The sequence below is a fragment of the Aricia agestis genome, chromosome 7, assembly GCF_905147365.1.
Source record: "Aricia agestis chromosome 7, ilAriAges1.1, whole genome shotgun sequence".
Taxonomy (NCBI): domain Eukaryota; kingdom Metazoa; phylum Arthropoda; class Insecta; order Lepidoptera; family Lycaenidae; genus Aricia; species Aricia agestis.
Window position 1 is genome coordinate 4,260,573 of NC_056412.1, and position 13,067 is coordinate 4,273,639.

At 35.0% G+C, this 13,067-nt stretch overlaps 1 long non-coding RNA gene across 1 annotated transcript; it reads left to right on the forward strand.

Annotated features, from left to right (window-relative positions):
- Positions 1 to 2,162: 2,162 nt before the first annotated feature.
- LOC121728925 lies at positions 2,163 to 12,509 on the forward strand. The gene is made up of 3 exons (XR_006035889.1): positions 2,163 to 2,174; positions 8,371 to 8,377; positions 12,431 to 12,509. It is a non-coding gene; the product is annotated as an uncharacterized LOC121728925 (long non-coding RNA).
- Positions 12,510 to 13,067: the final 558 nt, after the last annotated feature.

Below are 13,067 nucleotides of genomic sequence, written 5' to 3' on the forward strand. Positions count from 1 at the left end.
AAACGGGAGCCTTGCGTCCTACATAGAATATATTTTATAGAAAACGATTCATCGTCGACGCTGTGGCGACGCATCGCACCGCATTGGAGCAACGTGGCTACGACGTATGATGTGACGGCAAATCCCGCCCGCCAACTAGTTAGCGACCACAAACAGAGATTGCAATCAGCTCTATTTGATCGTCAGCCATCAGCATCCCTGCAGTTATCATCACATTGCTACTATCGGCTAATAGCTAGGTGTAATTTTACCACCACCCTTCCATCCGTCCTCATTACACTACATTACAAATGATAGTAGTACAACTACTATCACACACCACAAGACCGATAATTTTATTTGTAACTACTCTACTGATGTTTATAATATTCAAGCGTAATTTTACATATCGCTATTATTTGTTTATAGATACAATACTACCGTAGCTAGCAAAAATAGGTTACCTACTGCTGGTAAACTTGTATGACGGATCGAACCATGGTACTAAGCACTTATTTAATTCTTACTTGCACGTCCTAATAATTAAAAAAGTGCTTAATATGCCTTTTATAGTTGTATATAAAATGAAAAGCTTACGGCTTTTCATAAAATTTTCTATGAAGCGAAATGCAATTATTTTGGTCCACTCCAACCCTTTTTAGTCCAAAAAACAAAATATTCAACTTGTAAATTGAGCATTAAAAACTCAATCAGAAAGCGTTAAAAATACGTGCGGCGCATACAGACAGCGGCAATTGCGTTCAAAAACCAACGAACGAGTAACGCCAATTATAATTTGCACCAATGAAACACATTTGCGTAGTTAATGCCGGTAATGCAGTTAGTGGATGGTGCATTGTTTTCTAATTACAGCATTTAACACGTCAAAATTGTTAATTCCGAGCGAGTGGGTTTCCCGATTTGAAAATTATGGGGGGTTTCTATTTCCTAGCGGGTATTTTGTAATCTTGTTGTGTTCGAATTTAAATTTTGAATTCAAGTACTTTATTGCTAAAAAATTACTTATCTATACATATTAAGAAAGTCGCTTTTTTTCCCTCATGTCCCTTTGTTCCCTGTAATCTTGAAAACTACGCAACGGATTTTGATGATTCTTCCAGTGTTAGATTTATCGAGAAAGGCTATAGGCTATATTTCATCACGCTAAGACTAATAGAAGCGAAGAAATAGAGGAAAATGTGGAAAAAACGGGGAAAATTATTTGAAAGGGCTAACTCGAACGCGCTAATTTCAGGAACTACTGATCCAATTTGAAAAATTATTTCAATGTTAGATAGCCCATTTATTGAGAAAGGCTATAGGCTATATTTTATCCCGCTAAGACTAATAGGAGAATGTGTAAAAAAAAACGGGAGAAATTATTTGAAAGGGCTTATCTCGCGAACTACTGGAGCAATTTTTATGTTATTTGGCACAGATAACAAATAGACCACGTGAAGGATCAGGCTATCGATTTTAATCATTTTTTATACAAGATCCTTATAGAACAAAAAATTACCTATAAAAAGTCATACCTCCTGGAACTGTACCAACAATCCTTATAATTTTAATTGAGGCCAAAGGATTTTGGCCTCAATTAAAATTATAAGGATTGTTAGAAGGATTGCTAATTGAGGAAACCAGGCCAGTTACGCAGGAGTAATTTTTTATAGTGCCCAAGTGTATGCGCAATACACAAGAGCACTCTGGTTTCAATAAAACCAGACCTGTTACGCAGGAGTAATTTTATAGTGCCCAAGTGTGTGCGCAATACACAAGAGCACTCTGGTTTTTTTAAATGAAATAAGGGGGCAAACGAGCAAACGGGTCACCTGATGGAAAGCAACTTCCGTCGCCCATGGACACTCGCAGCATCAGAAGAGCTGCATATGCGTTGCCGGCTTTTTAAGGGGTAATAGGGGATGGTAGGGAAGAGAATAGGGGAGGGTACGGAAGGGAATAGGGGAGGGTACGGAAGGAAATAGGGGAGGGTAGGGAAAGGAAAAGGGGTAGGGGATTGGGCCTCCGGTAAACTCACTCACTCGACGAAACACAGCGGAAGCGCTGTTTCACGCCGGTTTTCTGTGAGGACGTGGTATTTCTCCGGTCGAGCCGGCCCATTCGTGCCGAAGCATGGCTCTCCCACGTCAAGGTTTTAATGAAACTAGGCCAGTTACGCAGGAGTAATTTTTATAGTGCCCAAGTGTATGCGCAATACACAACAGAACTCTGGTTTCAATGAAACCAGGCCAGTTACGCAGGAGTAATTTTATAGTGCCCAAATACACGCGCGCGATACATAAGAGCACTCTGCGTGAAGCGCGGGAAGGGAAGAAGAAGCGGGAACTCTCTGTACTTTTCCGATACATAACGTATCTGCATACCAAATATCATCAAAATCCATGTAGTGGTATAAGCAGAAATCATTTTATTTAACGCCTGGGAACCGTACATTTTTCCGAGACAAAAAGGATCCTATGGCCTTTTCCGGGACTCAAAGTATCTCCATACCAAGTTTCATCAAAATTTGTTCAACGGCTTAGGCGCAAAATAGGAAATTTTATAACGAAGTAACCGTACATTTTTCAACTTATTATCTTATGTCCTTTCACGAGAGTCAAAGTATGTGCACACCAATTTTCATCAAAATCGGTTCAGTGGCTTAGGCGCAAATCATTTTTGTTTATCATACGGGTACCGTACCTTTTTCCCGGATGTAAAGTATCCTATGTCCTTTCCCGAGACATAACGTATCTGTATACCAAATATCATCGAAATCCACGTAGCCGGTAGCGGTATAAGCTGAAATCATTTTTATTTAATGCCTGGGAACCGTACATTTTTTTTTAAGTAAAAAGGACCCTATGTCCTTTCCCGGGACTCAAAGTATCTCCATACCAAATTTCAGAAGAATCGGTTCAGCGGTTTGGGCGAGACAAGGTAATTTTATAACATTTTGTTAAAATTAAAGCACTTAAATTTGTATTGAAAGAACAAATCAGAATTTTGCATTTATGTGAAATAGCACAAAGGACATTAATGCTATACAGTAATAAGCCCTATACCAATATTGCATTAACCATTTTTATACGTTTTCTCTTAAAACTGAATGTAAAATTAAAATGTTTTTTCATAATCATAATCTACGCATTTCAACAAAAAAAAAGATACCGCACAATAACATTTTTTTGCTTAAAATAAGCAGAAAATAAAGATTATTCCAAAAAAACTTCAAACACCGATTACTCAAAACTAGTCCGATGTGGGATGACACACCAATGCTTAACAGCATCCAATTATATCCATACTTGTCAGTCGTTAATTGTTGTAAGTTTACGACTGACAATTAAAACCCTGATTATACCCATTTATTTTCTTAGGGTGGGTTGCACCAGAGGCGTTGTTTTAGATAAGGTTAAGCTTATCGTCAAATATGGCGTTATTATTGACTTTAACTAGAGATTTGACAGTTCATTTGACATTTTGTTATAGTTAAAGTTATGGTTAAAGTAAGTTGGTGCAACCCACCCTTACTGTAAAAAAACTAAGACCACCCTCCGTTTGGACGTGTGTCAATACAATGGTCACCGCCAGGCCAAAACAAAAATGTCATTGTTGATAGTTCACAGCAACTGTTTGCAGGGCACAAAAACTCGTTTACACTAATAGGATTAAGAGGCAATCTCAGATCGATGACGTCACCGATACGGCTAATCCACAGTTTGATTATTAAAAAAATCTCACGCCTCCCCTACCTAATCTTTAGCTTTAATGTCATGTTTTTGTTCGCTGTCCTTTGACAAAAATGTGTTTTAAGGGTGTCGGAAGGGGTATTAATTCACCCCTATCTCAGTTTTAAATTACATCATAATATAATATATTTAGAAACTTGCAAACGTTTTTTTTTTGCTAGTGTAGTATTATGATTTGGGATTTTTTTATTTAATGTTATATTATAATATGTATATAACATTCTTTTATATACTACTAGCTGTCCCGGCAAACGTTTCTTTGCCATAATATAAAGTATTTCGCCCGTATTATTTTATTGAAGTTACTAAATAAGTATGTCACCATGGCAACGTCCATCGCTATCCCGTCGCACAAACAATGGTCGCCGTCAGTCTCGAGTTGTAATAATTTACTATTATTTATTCATCAAATGCACTTATCAATATAAAAAGTACCCACCCAGTAGCCGATTCTCAGACCCACTGAATATGCATATAAAATTTGGTTAAAATCAGTAAAGCCGTTTCGGAGGAGTACGGTAACTAACATTGTAACACGAGAATTTTATATATAAGATTTTGTTTGCAAAATGAAACTAAACTACAACTTCTAAGAAAATAGTTATCAAAGTCGAAGCAGATTCTATAGCCGTAACAATATCTGTCTTTAACAGGTTACAAAAGAGACGATGTCTTAGAACTTCCTACGGCCGTTTGCCTCAAATAAAAAGGCTCGGTTATCAATTGTCTGTATCGCGAGACCCCATAACGATGGCAATAGACCCCCCCCCCCCTCGTGCACCCCTCACCCCAGGAGGCGGTGGTGCAAGGTGAAACGCTGCCTGAGTCCTGACATGAAACTACGCCATTTTCAAGTCCGTTTAATATTTTATACTCGTTGATTGTGTTATTTTTATAAACTTAAAAGTTAAAACAATACTTTGCAGTATCCCTGAAAAGAAATTTAACTTTCTACGTACATATTAGTGTGGTACCTCCTCACTTCTTATAGGCTTCTAATATTATTACTCTGTATTCTCATTAAATAATAATATTATGTGGCACAATATAATATTACTAGACGTTTCGCGCGGCTTCGCCCAAATTATTAGTCCACAAAAAATAGCCTATTATCCTTCACGTCCTTCTTATCTGTGCCAAATAACAGAAAAATTGCTCCAGTAGTTCGTGAGCCCTTTCAAATAATTTCCCCCGTTTTTTCCACATTTTCCACTTTTTGTTCGCTCCAATTAGTTTTAGCGTGTTAAAATATAACCTACTTATAGCCTTCCTCGATAAATGGGCAATCTAACACTGAAAGAATTTTTCAAGTCGGACCAGTAGTTCCTGAGATTAGGGCGTTCAAACAAACAAACTCTTCCGCTTTATAATATTAGTTTAGATTTAATGAGGTAATCTACATTTCGAACCACTGCCATAGAGACGTAAGCTCAGCTTATTCAGCTATAATATCGTAGGCGATCAATAGGACATTTCGATGGCTTTGCATATATTCGGCTGATATGTATGGAGTTTGTATGGAGTTAGCCGATTCGAAAGTGCATAGTAAGATTTAATCGAATCCAGCGTATGAACTCTACAACTTCGATTGCTTGCCCTGATAATGGAATTGCTCTCGACGGTTTAGTCCTTAAAACTCATACAAAAGCTCGCCAAATTCAAAATTCGATTCCATTTAAATTTAATATTGGTTGGATGTAAATAGAAGACTGAATCTCGCATTAAAATGCAAAATCGATCCTGTGTTAAGCTTTCTTAACGCTACCTTCTTGTTAGCGCTACCGTTATATACCGGATGTAATACCACCAATAAAGCAGTGAATAAAATAGGCCTTTTGGCGCCTAATCTGACTGAGATTAAAGAAGTCAAGAAATTTATTCACAGCAGCAGCTAAAAACCTCATCTATCATGCATTTTACATTAAAAAGAACTAGTTTAATACGCAAGATTTTTCACAAAAAGCCAATAACCAAAAAATACACAAAAAAACCCGAATTTTTTTTCTTTAACTTTTGTTTTTTGCAACAATTATAATTATATCGCAACTATTTTAAGGCAGAGATTCAAAATTACACTTTATACATTTTTATAAAATTCAAATCGCCATCTCAAGAACACCGCGTCTCAGTGTAACAGAACCTTAAAATAGTTACAACCGTCTTAGCAGATCGGTGTCACGAGCGTCTTACAAATAATTCAGCTGCGAGTTCAGAGGCTTATGGTAATGTTGATGCTGCTACATTCAAATCCGATCTTACTCCGAAATGTGGACCCTTAGCGACGAATTTTCTTTACTTACACTAAGCCCTGTATACTGTGTAAGTATAGGTACTATTATAGCGAATTTAGTTATATCGAACGAGCATTTTGGTGCATTATGAACAAAATGAAGTTGCTTCATTTTGTTCATAACGCATCAAAATATTAACTACTTGGAATTTTGATGTACTTAGTGTAATTTTAGGCTCTTCAAAATCGTTTTTTGACTAAACAATAATAATTAATTGATTGCTACTTAAAGATACTCTCGTTATTAATTTATAGAGACAAAATATTATAATGAAAAATACTTATTTGTATTAACTGACTCCTACAAAATATGATTTTAAAACAGTTTTTTATTAGCTTAGTGATAATATCACCATCGGAATATCACCATCAATCATTGCAAGGGATGTTACCACGAATGGAAGGTGCCGTAGATGTAACAAAGAAAAGAAATTATCACATCATATTCGTCCATGATTGTCCATTGTCGACGTCAATTTTGAATGCGATAGATATATTCGCAATCGAGATGACAAATATGGTGATCCATCGACACCCAACAAGATTCAAAATAATTTTAATCACCGTGTCGCCGAGACTCAACATGAAATCATGTTTTAAAGATTAAAAACCCCCACCTTACCCCATCTTCGCATACAGCATAATTGATTAGCCATTTTCTGCAGAATTATAAATTTTATTTGAACACACTCCTGCCTCGCCCAATTCCAATCTCTTGTTCAGCACAATTTCCCTCCAAATTGCTTATCAAGCAATTTTCTTCATTTTTGCCACACGTACGTCGTAGGGGAAAGATTTACCGTGAAAGAAAATTATTTTTTCGATTAAACGTCTGGTTATATAAATATAATAATTTACAGAGAAAGAATTCGACTGCACGTTGGAAAGGGCTACGGAACTTAAAAACTACTTTTCATGGATACAAACATTGTATGCTACGTTTTAGCCTGGTAAAATGTACGGTATCCACAGTCTGGAACTGTTTTTAATTATTTAGCAGTGTTTCTAAAATTGTATTTTAGAAACACTGCTAAATATATAAACTGCATAAATATCTGAACTTTTACGCAATATAAATGTTATTCACTTTAGGGAAGCCAGTTTTGCTTACGTAAATACTGAAAGCGAATCAAACATTATATTTAGTTATAAGCGAATACTCGAATTTACATTTTAAATAGCTTCACAGTAGTCTATGCCAAAAAGCTACTATCCAACACAAAAGTAACTCCTAAAGTCCTGCAAGTACCTATATTATGTCATCTGTGTACTGTGTAATCTGATAGCTGTGTCATGATTTATGATTTTCTCATCATGTATCATTATGCTCTATGATGAAAAAATGTGCTAGAAAAATACACAATAAGATATACAAGAGATGGGCAAACTGAAACTGAAAATCTATTTAAAAAAATGTAATATTGTCCTGCGGAATTCTCACACAAAAACCTGCTTATTAGTGCTAAGCAGGCCATGCTGGGACCATAATAAATTATTATTGATCTCACTCTTCCGGAATATCTTGTTGTTCAAGAGTCTATCTTATAAACAAACAAACGTGTAATCATAAGAGAAACAGTTACGAGTTAAAACCCTAACTATAACAATCGAAATCACCCTCGCGACAGAACTTCACACGAGAGACAATCATTAAAGTTAACTCCAGCCCTGGGCCCGCGGGCCATCGAGATGACAAACACGTTGCTTATGCAAACTTTAATTTTACGACTCATTTTCATATTAGAGCAAGCCCACATTGCTTGCGATGCTGTACACCGCAACACCTAGCAGCGGCACAGTTTACTATGTAGTTATTAAGAATAATAATAAAAATATTTATTTCCACATTCAATAAATAATACAAAAATGAGACCACAAATTGGTGGTCTTACCGCTCGAGCTCGAAACGGTTTCTTCCAGACAACCGAGAGATGAAAATATGACATAAGAACAGTATCTAATTTCCTACAGCAAGTTACTACGTAAGCAGCAGCGAATGGCGATGAATTGACGCTTTACATTACTTTTTAACAGATTTCTAAAAAGGAGGAGGTTTCTGAATTCGACCGTATATATATTATGTTCTTTTTATGATATAATATTATCCCACTTCGATGCATTGCGTTATATTTATAGTAGTTATATTTGTCTCGTTGATATGAGAAGGTAAAGTAGGAGAACAAAATGATGCGCTGCGCCCTTGCCGTCTTGTGTTGTTTGCACGACGCCACTTACCCCAAAGCAAGTCGCAACACTCTCTCCGGATCAATTCATAGAAATGCACTACGCGGGCATTTTCAAAAAAATGTGTACCCCTGGTTTTTACCTTGTCCCTTGACTTCGCTACAGATTATTTGTAAAAAATTACATACTAACATTTTGTAATTTTAATGTAGGAGCATAAACAAGTTTTCTTTTATTAAAATACATTCACGTTTGTATAAAATTTTATTTAGTATGAGATTTATAAGGGTTTTTAAGTACCGAAACCTATTAAATTCACCTGTCCCCTTCCCAGAAGTTGTAACAAAATCTTTAATAACTATTTTTTTTCTTAAAGTAAGTTACTTAAAAAACATATGTTAGATTCCTAAATACTTAATGTATCAATTGAATGTCTTGTTATTGAAAAATCTAACATAATTTAACTACAAATTAATTAAAATTATAATCATGAAAAAGCAACCCGACCGGAATGTTCGGTTTAGTGACCGTTTTTTTTAGTTTTATAAACATACTACAAAAATATTTTCGGCACTAAATGATAGCACTATATTTCATTGTACATCGAGAAACTTCAATTTGAATTTAGTAGTTAAAAATCTGCTACAAGACGCGGACGCAGGTTGGATGGTTCTTCAGGAACGGTTTATTTGTTCAGATAAGTGACCATATTTTGTAAGCATTATTATACTTTCTCCAACTGTTTCTACTGTTGACACGTTGCAAAATTAGCTTAGTATTTAGTATAAAAAATGAAATTGTAATAACTATTATCGGTTATTTACAAACACTTTAAAAGTAAAAGAAAGTAATATTACGTGACTTCCGACTTGTGACTTTTCGTATGGTCACATATAATGGAACGGACAAGTCACAACAGGCGGAAAGCATAAGGCTTAGTTCACATTTTAAATAAATTATTTTTTTATTCACAGATTTTATTAAGAAAATTGGAGATTTTTAAACTGGTACGATTAACGTACAAATATATTTTTTATTACTTATGTGTTAAGGTGACGCCGCGTTATAGTAAAAAACCGTTTTGGATATGTTTTAGATTGCTAGTTTTCTATGAAAGCCCGGCCCGGCCTTTCACAGAAAACAAGCAATGGAACAGCAAAAAATGGAAAGGGCGTAAGCGACAAAATATTTTTGTCGCGTAATTTAAAAACCATAAATACATTTCATATAAGCTATGGGCAAATTAAAGTGTATGCTTGAACCAAGCAATGTACAAATTTGGAAGCTTAAATCACTCTCCTCTGTTGGAAAAATAGGAATCCTTTTTTTTTTTACACAGGTCTATTTGATTGATTATTCTGTGTTATAAAAGTTGACCAATCGTGTTATGCTATGGGTAAATCAAAGACAAAGACATGATAAATACTGACAATGAACTTTAATTTCTTAGCTTTAGTCATTGAAAAATCGATATCGCTACAGCCAAATTATCAAGGCGTCGCCTTTACTTAACAATAACAAATATTTAAAATTTAAGTACCTAAAAGTTTTTTTTTTTTTTTTTTTTTTTAATTTTGATTTTATTTCCACTACTTTTCTATCAGTAAAGTTGAAAATCATTTTGTGTCGTTGATATTTGCAGATTTATAATAACTAGACATCAGATTATATGCATTTGCATACTTGCATATGCAAATGCATATAATGTCACTTTTTAGGCGATAGTGCATATTTTGGCAATTTTTCGTTGATAGTGCATATTTCGGTAGTTTAACTTCCATGGGCATTAAGATTGCAATCGGAAAATGTTGGTAGAAAATTATTATTGGCGTAAGTATAATAAATAAATAAAAAGTCTTTATTTCAAGAAATTAAAAATCCTGGATTTTATGAAATTATAAAAAATGGCGCTTTTATTAATGTCACTACCGGAAAAGTCTTCAAAAAAATAATAAATTTTAATATTAAGTGACTTTTGATTGTGCATATTTTGTGCATATTTCGACCATTTTTCGTGCATATTTGCATGGATATTTCGGCACTTTGATCGTGCATATAATCCGATGTCATTAATAACTTAGGAATTCGTAGACATGTGAACACATCTTTATGATTATGAGATGTTCGTCCCTCTAATTATTGAAGTTAAATCTATGAAATCAAAGAATTTTTTACTTTTATAAGTAGTGCAACAATAAAAATGTTTAAATAAAAGGTTTTTGTGTTATAAAAACTCCTTTAAATATGTTAAATATTACTTACTCATGTAAAAAAATGAAAAATAACCTAGTGGTTGGGTCACATAGTCACACTATGGATTAAAAATAATTGCTACTCTTGTTGATCCTTGAAATTATCTAAAATTTTTTTAATAAACAATTAAATATGCATTTCACTAGATTAAATTAACGAAGAAATCCATTTATTGCTGTATTTTTTTGTATTAAATTATATTTTACATTTAGTCGCACAACGGAATCTGTTTCGTCGAAAATTCGATTTTGTTTCAATAATATCAGAATAATATAACGTTTTCAGCGTTCTTTTTAACTTATTCCATTAGTTCAATATTTTTCCTTGTATATGACATTCAAAAAAAGGTAAATAAATGACCTTAAAAAATATAGACATATTTTTGCAAGGGTACACGTTTTTTTGAAAACGCGTCGCGTTGCAATCTGATCTAACCCTTCGGCGTACAATACGTTACTTCGTTCTGACGATGGCAACGCGCCGCAACGTAGCGGCCGCAACATGGCCTCGCTACAGTGGGCGCCGCAGGGCGAGCTATCATCATGTTGTCACAATGCAAATTATGAAGCTCAAAGTCATACAAGTTCATATTGGTATGCTTATTACAATGAAGCTCACTAACACCTAGTGATAGTGTAATTCCAAATTATAAATGTTAAACAGATTCGATTCATATAAAAATTACTTATTGCGAACTAGAACCAAATGCTAACTTATCAGAGAGACATCAAAATATTTATCTAATCAAATGTTTATCAAATTGTTTACCCATTTTCGTAGCTTTGATGAAATTTGATTCAACCGTCCACAAAAGAATTTTACCCAAAGGGCTAATTTACGTATCCCATTCAACAAAAAAAGTAAACGAATTTGAACATATGGAATTAACAGACGAGCGGTCAAACGGATCTCGCGGCTGGCTGACCCCGTGTTTGTCTCAAGACCTCACTGTACAATCAGATTTTACGTCAAACCCACAATCCCATAACACCCATGTTACAATCATGCACAAATGAAGGTAGCTTTAAAATGGATCAGCATTGGGAGGAACGAGGATCAAAAACATTTGACAATAATCGGCCAAGTGCGAGTCGGACTCGCGCACGAAGGGTTCCGTACCGTTATTTAGAAAAAATAGGCCAAAATTGTTTTTTTGTATGAGAGATCCCCTTAATTTTTTATTTTATTTAAATATTATTATTAATTATTAAAGTAGATAATATAAAACTAAGTCCTTTGTCATGTGACATGTCAATTTCAAGTGCCTAGCTGTTGCTATTATTGATTACGAGCAAAAAAGGCCAAAAAATAACGTTTGTTGTATGGGAGCCCCCCTTAAATATTAATTTTATTTTGTTTTTAGTATTTGTTGTTATAGCGGCAACAGAAATACATAATCTGTGGAAATTTCAGAAGTCTAACTATAGCGGTTATTGAGTTACAGCCTGGAGACAGACAGACAGACGGACAGACATCGAAGTCTCAGTAATGGGGTCCCGTTTTTACCCTTTGGGTACGGAATCCTAAACACCAACGTATAACAAACCGAGATTCTATCCAGAAAGCTTGTGATGTAAACCAGCTTATACGCAATATTTTTTTAAGCTATTGCCACAGAATAGATAATAGTACGAGTACTATTGCGTAGCTTTTATCGCGGGATTTGAGTGCGGCAACCGAATCAAGAAATTCCGTAACGAAAAAACCTAACACACCCCCACTCCGACAGACACAGCGGTGTGGCGTTGCCGTGCATTGTCTAACGTCGTTTCAGTTCGGCAGACTTCAGCACGATGTTTGTGTGCGTGCGACTAGACGTATGCGAATTATTAATAAAAAATGCTATGCAATAGGCATTCCTCGAGTGCAACACGTATTTTTTCTTTTTTTAAAGAAAAGGTTAAGTGAGCTCGAAGATTCTACAGTATCCTAAAAACTTATTGCAATTATTGCTTAAGCACTAGCAAATAAGGTTAAGTAAATTTAGTTCCGCGATTTGATAACAGATGTCGCTGTTAGGCCTCTAGATCGCGCTATCGCTTACCCGACAACATTTGATACACTCACTGGTTGTTTTATTTATTAATATCACCGCGCTCTCGCTTGCACTTCAAGCCTTAAACGAAACGCCTTTAGAGCTGTCAGCGAGGTAACGCCGCATGAACTGTCATGTTTATCGGGCGCGCAGCCCATATCGAATTATAAGACGTTATCACGTCAATATATTAAACCTCCTCCTTTTTTGGAAGTTGGTTAAAAACAATCCTCCTTCTGATGCAGTCGGGTAAAATAAATTTCATTTCATTAATTTTCATCTTTGTGCATATAAAATATTAAAATGTGACAGTATTGTATTGATGTGGCGTATCCATACTATGCGTGAATTGCCTACCATATGATTGCTACTTTTTGTAGTGAAATTGTTGGTTTTTAATGTTCATTTATAAAATGATTTTGTATGGCAGTACGCCTTTTTTCGCATTTTTTAACTTGTAAATATCTTCAAATTGTAGAATTTAAATTTATATTACAAAAACATACAACAGAGTTAGCTTCGTGATACAAAATCTGAAACCAGTTTTTTAACGGTTATTTTCAAGTGCTTAGTT